This window comes from Leguminivora glycinivorella, chromosome 17 (assembly GCF_023078275.1).
Source record: "Leguminivora glycinivorella isolate SPB_JAAS2020 chromosome 17, LegGlyc_1.1, whole genome shotgun sequence".
In the NCBI taxonomy this organism is placed as follows: domain Eukaryota; kingdom Metazoa; phylum Arthropoda; class Insecta; order Lepidoptera; family Tortricidae; genus Leguminivora; species Leguminivora glycinivorella.
In genome coordinates, this window is record NC_062987.1 from 11,874,433 (window position 1) to 11,885,526 (window position 11,094).

Consider the following 11,094-nt stretch of genomic DNA (forward strand, 5'->3'; position numbering starts at 1 on the left):
AGCTAAGTGGAATGCAATTAATGCAGTTTTTGCCTTTAAATCAGGAAGCTAACAGTAAAACGCGAAATGTGGGAATACACAACAATGGAGAGATGGTGTTTTTTCGGTTGAAAGAGCGCTCGTCGAACTTAATTGCGTGTGCGACTCTATACTGTGATATGAGAGGGGCTGGTTGAATAGTTGAAGTAATTAACTGTAGTTTAAAATATGGAAAACAATGAAAATAAAGTGTTAAACACAAAAGAACAAAAATGATTTTATACGTCTGTTACTCAAATTCGCAGAATATATTTTGATAAGCATAAATATGTAATTCAATTCAAAACCTTAATTTTAGCATTAATTTTATTCTTTGTTGTGTAAAATATTTATATTTATTGTTTTATTAATAGTTGTAAATAAAAACTTACCAATACAAAAAAAACTTTAATTATAATATAATTCAAAACCTGTGGGTGTGTAATGTTGTGTTTTGATGTCATGCAGAAGAATGTAAAAAAAAATAACTGTAACAAGTAGGTATATCTAAAATGACACGATCAGATTTATTTATAACAGTTCGTAAACTATTTGTTATTTCTGAAACAAAAATAATCATTAAGATATTAATCAGTTATGATATGAAAAAACCCATAGTACCTATTTCAATTTTATTTACTATCAAGAATATCTTCCATCCTATATATTATTTTAATTTGCACCTGTCATCAAAAAAATGTCAGAATGATCTCAGATCTCAAATAGTTATCATTTTCCGGTGTCTCTCGCTGGATCTAAATACATCTACTGACATACAAGTGAAATGAATACGCGAAAGATAACTAACACATATCACTCGGACGTTAATCAACTAACCATCACTTAAGTCGTGCTACCGGGCCTGCGCGAGTTTTTCACGAGGAAAAGCGCGCACAATGGTGCACAAGAAGCTGGGAAAGCACACACTAATCATGCGCCGGACAGTTAGCGCTTCCCCATTCTGCAATCACGCGGATAACGGTCAGTTAACAATGATACCGGCTCTCATTGTATCAATGGAGATTGAATGAGTGGGACCATGCATGAACTATTAATTTGCAGAAGTTTAATAAGTAGCTACTTTATCTGATTACAGTATTAATTTCAGTGTAGGAAGAATCTTATGAGTGGAATATTAAATTTTTTCGGGAATAAATAATACATTTTTGTTATGTTTGGAGTGTTTTTTATTTATTTATTTAATATCTATTCTTCTAATGCAGTTGGTAATTGTTACATCTCAACTTATACAATTTTGATATTACTGGCAGTTCATCGCACGCTATAAAATTACATTAGTGCAATCAAAGAGGATCGAGTATTATAGAGAGTTACTGTCAAAGTAAAATGTGTAATCACAATGCATAGACTACCATCTCCCGACACAAGCTTAAAACTTTTTATTCTTAGTTTTGACAATTTGTTCCATATCATCCTACCTTGATATGTGTTAAAATGTCAAATAATATTAATATTAGCGCCATCTACACAGAAAAAAAAAATTACTTGAAGCAAGTAATATTATTTGAGTCAAGATCTTTTGGGATTTCGATATAAGGAAAATGGAGAATTACTTAGATTGAGATATAAAATGTTTCGCATTATAGTTCTTAGACCAAGAACTACTTTTTTGTATCAACATTTTAAATATCTCTTCCACTAAAAGCTAATAACTGTTGTTTCAAGAGAAAGCATTTTGACATAATTATTCCTTTTCTTAATTTAACATTGAAAGGCTCTTTAACGAAGATTGAATGTATTTTGTTTATAATAGTATTAAAAATTGGCTCAAAAGCGTTAGTTCTTATTGTAAAATAGCACATATTCTCTTCAAATGATGTAAGGCTCTTTTTTCAAAAGCTAAATTGTTTAACCCAAGAACGAAAATATTTAAAACAAGATATTTTCGTTCTTGGGTCAAACAATTTAGCTTTTAAAAAAGAGCCGTACATCATTCTCTTCAAATGATGTAAGGCTCTTTTTTTAAAAGCTAAATTGTTTGACCCAAGAACGAAAATATCTTGATCTAAATAGCTGATTAATTTACTCAAGAGCGTTTTGTTCTTGTTGTCAAATGGCCCATATTCCGGTCAAATGATGTAAGGCTCTTTTTTTAAAAGCTAAATTGTTTGACCCAAGAACGAAAATATCTTGTTCTAAGTAACCGAGATAATTTACTCAAAAGCATTAATTGTTCTTGCAAAATAGTTCTTTTCTTGTTGTAAAATGGAACTTATTCGAATCAAATGAGGTAAAGCTCTTCTTTTAAGAGTGTTTAATTCTTCTTATAAAAAGTGTCATTCTTGTCGTAAAATGGAACGTATTCCAATCAAATGAAGTAAAGCTCTTCTTTTAAGAGTGTTTAATTCTTCTTATAAAAAGTGTCATTCTTGTCGTAAAATGGAACGTATTCCAATCAAATGAAGTAAAGCTCTTCTTTTAAGAGTGTTTAATTCTTCTTATAAAAAGTGTCATTCTTGTCGTAAAATGGAACGTATTCCAATCAAATGAAGTGAAGCTCTTCTTTTAAGAGTGTTTAATTCTTCTTATAGAAAGTGTCATTCTTGTCGTAAAATGGAACGTATACCAATCAAATGAAGTAAAGCTCTTATTTTAAGAGTGTTTAATTATTTTTATAAAAAGTGTCATTCTTGTCGTAAAATGGAACGTATTCCATTCAAATTAGGTAAATCTCTTCTTAATCACGACTATAAGGTGTGCCGTTCTCGAGAATGTTCTCCGTTTACTATGGGCTTTGAGCGAGAACGTTTCCTATACAAAATGGAGAACATTCTCGAGAACGGCACAACATGAGCTACAACACTTTTCATACGGACGTTTGTGTATTTGGCGCGTTTACAAAATTTACCATTTTATTTTTGTTTTATTCTTATCATTTTAATGTCTCAAATGAAATACTTATGATGTATTTTTTTACCTATTTAACATCTTTAGTTTTGTTTGCCTACCTTTATAATAATTATGGTCATTTCATCACTATAGACTTTGCGACAATTATGACTTGATTAAATTACCTACCTTAATAAAACAATAATAAAATGGTATATTTTGTAACTAGGATAAATACACAAATTTCCACTTTTAAAGAAGAGGTTTAAATTTTGATGGAGTGCGTGTCCCTTTACAACAAGAACCAGAAATACAAACTTAAAAGAAAAGCTTAATGTAAGTATGTAATTAGAATACGTTCTATTTTACAACTAGAATGAACATGTTACAAGAAGAATTATCTTAACCCACAGAAGTGCTAATCAACTCAAGCTTTAACTTTTTACAAAAAGACTTGTGCCGTTTTAAGTATGAATGAGTTTTGACAGTATTCCAGTCTAATTTATACAAGCCAAATTAGTTTTGAAACACATTTATACCTATTCGGAAATAATGGAATGAAAGTGAAATGTAAGTTTCTCATTTATTTTATGCATCAGTTAAAGAAAGTAATTACAAATTCAGAACCTATCAGTATCACTATACAGTATTAAAATTGAATTTAGAACGGAAAACATTTTGACTTATAGGTAAGCATATAGGTACATAAATGTATGAGCTACCAAGATTGATTAGAGCTACAAAGTACCAAGATTCTCTACAAGTCAAACTTAGAATAAATCACGTCAATTGTAAATAGATGGTGCAAATACTTAAGTAGGTACATAAGACCAAATGTCATAGATACAATTTCTGTAGCTTAGTATATTTTTACATTTCAAGAACTTTATAGTCTAAGATCCGTACCAAGCTCGATCTTCACCGACGTGTTAACCAGGTGAAAATAATATTTTATTAAGTAAAATAAGTTTCTGAACATGTCTTACTATGGTAACCTCAATAAAAATGGTCAAGATTACATAAAAAAAAAATTCAAAGATTTTTAAAAAATAATCTTGACCATTCATTTTTATTGAGGAGACATGTTCAGAAACTTATTTTCATCTGGTTAACACGTTGGTGAAGATCGAGCTTAGTACGGATCCTATACTATAATAAAATTAAAACGTCTAAGTTTAAAACGTCAACTATATACGGTGGTACCTACTGTATCATACGCCGTATGGATTTGATACACTTTTTTTGAATAATTACGCGGAGGTGCTCACACACTTGGGGATACTTGGCGTGAAAAACGTGGTAAATCTTAAACAACAAGTCGAACGCCTTTGCAGCTGAATGCACGTGGTATTTGATATCATGAATAACGATGTATATCTGGGCGAAGTTTTGTAGCGGTCGTTGTATGAGCACGGAGGGTTGCACGGTATCCTTCCGGGCTGCAGCCTTAGCTTTCTGGGCTGCGATTACGCTGTCGATATCTCCGGCGTCCTGCATTAAAAACATAATTTAAAAGTAATGCCATAGTTCCCAGGAATATCCCACTGCTCAGCAGAGGCTCCACTACAAAAATATAAGTTCTTTTTTCTTCATTAAAATATGTACAGCAGAGACTTAGTCATATAGAAAATGGAATTTTAAGGTACACAATAGTTAGTTGTTTTACAAGGGGCAAAGTTGTTGTTTAACCGCACGTGCCAATATTGAAACCTGAGCAACCGAAAGATTCCAATATTGAACCACTCGCGAGCGTAGCGAGTGGTTCGAAAAGTGGAATCTTGTGCGTTGCGAGACTTGCGAGGGTTTCAAGGGACGAAGGTTAAACAAACTTTGCCGCCGAGTGAAACACAAAAATGTTCACCACACCAACACGAAGAAAACACTGACTATAAAACATCAAACTAAATCAAAACTATCAATTTATTCAATAATTATGATTCAAAATAGTCATATATATTTCGGTAATTTCCACCAGGAAGCTAAAATTAAAGATATGAAGTGAAATTTTGTGATAAAATGCAATTTTGCTATCTGTTTTTGAATAGCAAAGTAAGCCTTTACCAGTTGGTGTGGTGAAAAGTTTTTAATTTTTCCCTTAATTATTGTAATTAAATAAAGAAGTAACAAATACCAAAACATGGTAAGTAAAATATGACTTCATTATGGTGGCTCTATGGCAACTTTGCATGCCTTACAGTTTACACACGTAGAGTGTGTTTAGTAAAACGTCCCACTTTGTCGGTTACCATTAACGGCCTAGCCACGACAATGGTCTAAGGCGGCGAGCGGGGCGGCTGGGCTGCGCGGGAAACGCGCGCGGGCGCTAGCCATGCCACGTACTTTTAGAAGCGGCGGCAGGGCCTAGGAGCGGCCAGAACGTTTTCATATTTAAAAACATGTTTTTTACTGTCGAATATGACTCGAGTGCATAGAATGCTTTAATTAGTCAATTACATCTTGTACAAGAGAATATGTGTGATGACTAAGTACATGGAATTTATTTTATGGCTAGTTAAATGATACTTAATATAAATAAACACTTAGAAAAAAATTAAGAGTAAATACGAATAAATACTATACAAAAATATGTTTGAAAACATTATTACATACTACATACGCGAAAGTACAATTCAATTTTCATTAAATAAAGGTTTCGGGTTCAAGACGCTCATAATAAAAACAAAATGTTTTGTTTCGCGCGGAATCGCTAGCCCCATCTAGCCGCCTAGGCCGGTCGCGCCGCTGTAATGTCGTGGCACCGCCCGCGCGGCGCGTTACAGTTGTTTGAGTCGCGCGCCGCCCCGCGCGCCGCTCCCGCGGGTAGGCCCGTAAAAACCCGCGCGCGATTTCGAACAGCGGCAAGGTCGTGGCATGCCTCGCGCGCGCTGCGTTTTTGTTTTTGTGACTTACCGCTTGCCGCTGCCGCAAGACGCCTTAGACCATTGTCGTGGCTAGGCCGTAAGGCGAGGTTTACTTGTATCTTTATATGAATAAACTGACAAAGCGGCTTTATAGCAATCGACAATGTGGGATGTTGTCCCGTGCACACTCACTAGTAATGATTTTCATAAAAAATGAGTGGGAAATATTAAATGGAATACTACTTTATTATGTTCTGGGAACATATTTACCAAAATGAAATATATTGAACTCGCTTGACTCGAAGAGTAAAATAGTAAAACATTAACTGAACAGTTACACAACTTTTATAGTTAATAATATAAATGTATATTAATAATAAAATAAATAGAATAAAACCCTTAAATTTGGATTGGATGCATCTAATACTTACATCTATCTGAACTAATAAGCCCTGGATTGATTCAGTGGTTGAGAATTTGACTTTCCTAGATTTCCGGCCTTTGGGTGGTATTAAAAAATATAGCAGGTAAATCTGCACCGGAATTATTTTGTCTGAAATTAAAAAAAAATTATATGAGACATTAGACTCACACATATTTTCATAAAATGATCAATTATGAATGCATTGTAATTAATTACGTTTTAACGGCCTCTGTATCTTTCTTCGTGGGTAGTGACTCTGCCTATGAAGTACAAGGTCCTGGGTTGAACTTGAATCCCATTTGAATTTGAACATTTTCAAGTTGTCATCCAACAAACCTAATGCTAATGGCTGAATGTGATCTGCTTGTGTGCTCTTTTTCTTTTCGTTCGTTTTTTTGCGTCGTTGTCATTGCTGTGAAAAATAAATTGGTGATTGCGATGGCAAGTATACCTACTAAAATAAATATAAGACGCTCTGATTAAGAGAAGTGTTCTAAAGGAAATATGGCGTTTATTTTTAATGTATTTAGTGTAGTAACTGGCCACCTTACACCAAAATCATTTTTGGTGTAATAAGTTCTGTGACCTATGAAATAAGCTTTGTTCATAGGTCACAGAATTCATTTTAGTATAACATGGCCAGTAATAAAAATCTTATGCTAAAATCAATTCTATTTATATATGTATGGAATTTATCTGTAATATTCATATTCATATATTCATATTCATTTATTCATAAAATTAACAATTTTACATGTCAAAGTTAAAGTTAAATTATCATAATTAGGGTACAATACAATATTACATTTTAAAAATAGAAAATACTCTCAAATAAATTCAATAATTAATTTAAAAAAGAAATAGATGTTGAACAATAATTACAAAAAATAATAATAGTATGTGATCGTATTGAACATTAAATTGCATTATTATTATAATATTCTGAGATGTCATAAAAAGCATTAATATAAATTGTATACATATATAAATAGAATTGAGGTGGCTAGTTATTTTGAGGAATGTCTTACCAGAGTATCTACTTTGCTGTCTTTTCAAATGGCCCAGGTTTCAAGAAAATCATGTACAGTTTCAATTGTTTGTGTCTTAATTCAAAGGTGTTATTCCACCTTTCACAAACTTGGTCCCATAGCTCATTATATTTCAGCCAAATAGCGTCGTCATTTGAAGCAGTCCCTGAAATAAAACAAAAAAAAAATTATCGAAACTTCGCTATACTTTGTGAAATCAAAAGGAAAAAAGACAACAGACAGACAGAGTTACTATTGCATTTATATTATTAGTAGGTACGAATATAAGTATGGATTTTACCTTGATTATTTTCCACAGACTCTACATCTGTATCCGAATCCCTATTAGAGCAAGTGGGTTTAAGCCCCTGCACTTTTCTCCTGATATGTACAGGAGATTTCGAACCTTGTCCACTAATTTGCCTTTGGCGGGCACATATTTTCTTGAAGCAGATTTGCATGTTGGCACAGCTTTCATATAGTAGGTATATATACTTTCAGTTGGGAAAAGTGAAACTATTTTTGCAGCTAGCAAATTGAATTCTTCTGGTTTGATGTTGCTGAGGAAAAAAATATTTTGAATAATCTTCATTCATATTTAAGTATTAATACTAATTTTATTATAGAAACCAGACAGAAAACCATCACAACTACCCTTGACGTAAATGCATAATTTTGCTCCCTTGTGAAAGAATATCTAACTCGCACTAGTCGTCAATCCATCTGGATTGACATGCAAGTACAGTCACCTGTATAACCTGTAATAATATCTTACGCAATAAAGGCTGCAAAAATATCTGCCACTAATACCTTATGAGACATTGTAAGAGTGTGTAAGATATTTTTGAGGCCTTCGTTGTGTAAGACATTATTGCAGGTGACTGTACCAAGCCTGAAACTACTGCTGTCTGGTCTCCTATAATCCATTAGCTAAGTACTTACTTGTTAACAATAAATGTGTAGTGATATTTCACCAAAACATCAACAATGATGCTTCTTTTTTGCGAGTTCAATTGTTTGTATTTTTGATAATAATTTAGAACACTATTTACTTGTGGAGTACATTGGCGGATACTCTTCAATTCAAATTATGGCAGTGAAAGCCTACTTGGTACACTTAAGTAGGAATCCAAATCCAAAGTAATGTCTATCAGAATAACTGACTGATCTTGATCAACTTGCATCACTTCTATACAGTTTGTTTTCGCTTTAATAACCATTAAATCTTCATTGAAGAAGTATGCAGTTTCAGTATCAGTAACTGAGTCTAAGTAATCTTGTAGTTTACTTTTTAGTTTAATTCGGTGCACAATGTGTTTGCAAAGCTCTTTCAAGTATCATTTAAAACCAAATATTTGAACTGTTCCTTGCTTATATCATTTTCTGTAAAAAAAAATAACTTAAATGATTGGATATCAATGATGAATATCTTATATTGAAGCATATTTGATAGCTATCGCGGAACTCTCCTATGTATATTGAAATGGGAAATGAACGAAATATGTGGATCAAAAACGAATAAATATCTGTAATAACTAAAAATAGCACAAAACCACAATATCATTAAGTCTTGCGGTTGGAGACAGGCTGGATCAAAGTCTTCCACTGCGACATGGTGACAAAATATATTTGAAATTTAAAAACTTCAGAAGACAAATGAACATCTTGATCGACCCCGGAGATGTATGGCAGTTGCAAAATAAATGATTAAGAAGCTTTCGTTATTTTGATTTAAAATTTCACGATTTTCACACATTATTTGAACAAAATGGGACTTCGAGTATTAATATAACTTGTTTTATTTACATCCACGTGTCAAAATGCCCATTGTCTCGTTTTGATAAGATAATACTTAAGTTCTTAATAGTTTAGTAACATACAAATATATCTAGCAAATGAGTAAAAATGTAAATGATGTACTTAGGTAATTTTGTTTAACCTAACATTTAATATGTATCTTGGTAAAACAAAAATGCTTACTTTACGCTTTAAAGAGAAACTATTTTATCTGCCATACCTTTTGATCTGCCAGCGATATTCTAGAAAATACACAACTTACTTTTAAAGTTCTCGACGACTACTGACGGCAAATCCCAGGATACCAATTTGTTTTCTGTGTCTTCTTCCATTATTTTAGTAGGTATACTTGCGATTGCAATCACCAAGTTAATTTTACCACCATAACACTTTCACAGCAATGACAACGACGCAAAAAAACGAGCGAAAAGAGCACAGAACAGTACACGAGCAGATCACATTCGGCCGTTAGCTTGGTTTGTTGGATGACAACTTGAGAATGTTGCCAGTATCAGTTTTTTTTTACCCAATAAATACACCAGTAATCACAAGTCCAACCTAGATAATGTAACTATAGATGGTTAAGCAAAGCATGAGAGTAAAAAATGGCGGCAAATTTGAATAATGTGCTCATACATTGTCGTCCCATAGAAAATTTGAATTTTGTTCTCACGATTTGCTTGACCGTCTATATACAGTCTGGCAAAAAAGAGTAGAAAATAATAGGGGCACCACTGTCTATGTAAAACGTCTTGCATATGGCAACTATTGAATCACTTTGACGTCTCTTTTGTATGAAAACAGTAAGTGTAGCCATGATAAAAAAAATAGTTCAATTTCTACTCTTTTTTGCCAAGCTGTCACATGGGAAAGAGGCCCGAAGTTTAGTCTCTTTCCGTCTTAATGCTATTGCACGGCGCGATACGTCGCACAGTGGATCGAAACGGGGAACATTCGGTGTTTTTTGGATAAACTATTTTTAAAAATGCTACCCGACGGCAAATTATGTAAGAAATAAAAGTTGTCATGTAGTATTTTTCAAAATAATGCGTATTTGAGGCAAAATTTAATAAAATCTGTTTTTGTTTTATATGCAACCATAAAATAGGTACCTTATTTCAAGAAAATCTTGGGCGATCCCGCCTTCTAACCTATTGGGCTTTATTTTCCTACTTGTCAAAAGTATAAAATCATGCACCAGTTACTTCTGGAGGGGGCCTATTTTTAAGGAAGGCAAAGATCATTGAAAAAAATATTTTTCTTCTTAAGTAATAAAGTGCAGGTACGACAAATGATCGACATTTCTATAAAAAAAAACGACATTTTTAACCTGTAAGCAAATTCCAAAAACGTTTAATTTAGAAATAGTACGTTTTATGAGTAAACATACGTAACTTCATGATATATAATCAGTATGTAATCTATGTGATTGCACTTGTATGGTTTGTAACGTGTCTTTCTTGGTAGGTACATACCTACACTTGAAAATGCCACGCGTTAAGGCTTAACTTTTTTATATCTAAATGTCAATTGTTCGTTGTATGGTTATTTTTAAAACTGTATGTTTTAAATTATGCGAAAAATACAATAAATTATAGACGATCAAGCAAATCGTGAGAGTAAAAAAACAAGCGAAATTAAAATTTTCCATGGGACGTAAAACCCGCGCCCTTGCAGTTTTCAAATTTGCCGCCATTTTTTATTCTCACTTTTTGCTTGACTGTCTATACTAAGAAATAAACATTTTTTTATTTACATCTCGTTTGCCTCCTATTAAACAATAATAAAAAAACTTCTAAAAGTAACTGGTGCATGATTTTAATCAAACTTAAAAATAATGCGTATTTCATTATTTTGATAAACACTAGAAAGGAATTTTCGAAATGTATAAGTACCTATGCAAAACTAAGTAGCAACACGCTAAGTAGCTCTATGCCTTTGTTGTTTTATGAAACGGTTTATTTTTTTATGCCTTTTACAATTATTTATATATGGGGTATAATGGGGTATAATGGGGGCCCAACTAACACCTTTCGGGCTCCAAGTCAACCTCTCCTGCTCGTGGTATACCCTGCTGAACAACGAACGAGGCTCTGGCGACCCACCAACCCGCACT

The 11,094-nt window shown here is 33.0% G+C and overlaps 1 long non-coding RNA gene across 1 annotated transcript; it reads right to left on the reverse strand.

Annotated features, from left to right (window-relative positions):
- Positions 1 to 3,439: 3,439 nt before the first annotated feature.
- On the reverse strand, positions 3,440 to 9,497 carry LOC125235393. Its single transcript, XR_007178078.1, has 7 exons — positions 9,241 to 9,497; positions 8,124 to 8,564; positions 7,483 to 7,741; positions 7,182 to 7,347; positions 6,370 to 6,565; positions 6,161 to 6,282; positions 3,440 to 4,359 (listed from the first exon to the last, which is right to left on the reverse strand). It is a non-coding gene; the product is annotated as an uncharacterized LOC125235393 (long non-coding RNA).
- Between the last annotated feature and the right edge of the window lie 1,597 nt (positions 9,498 to 11,094).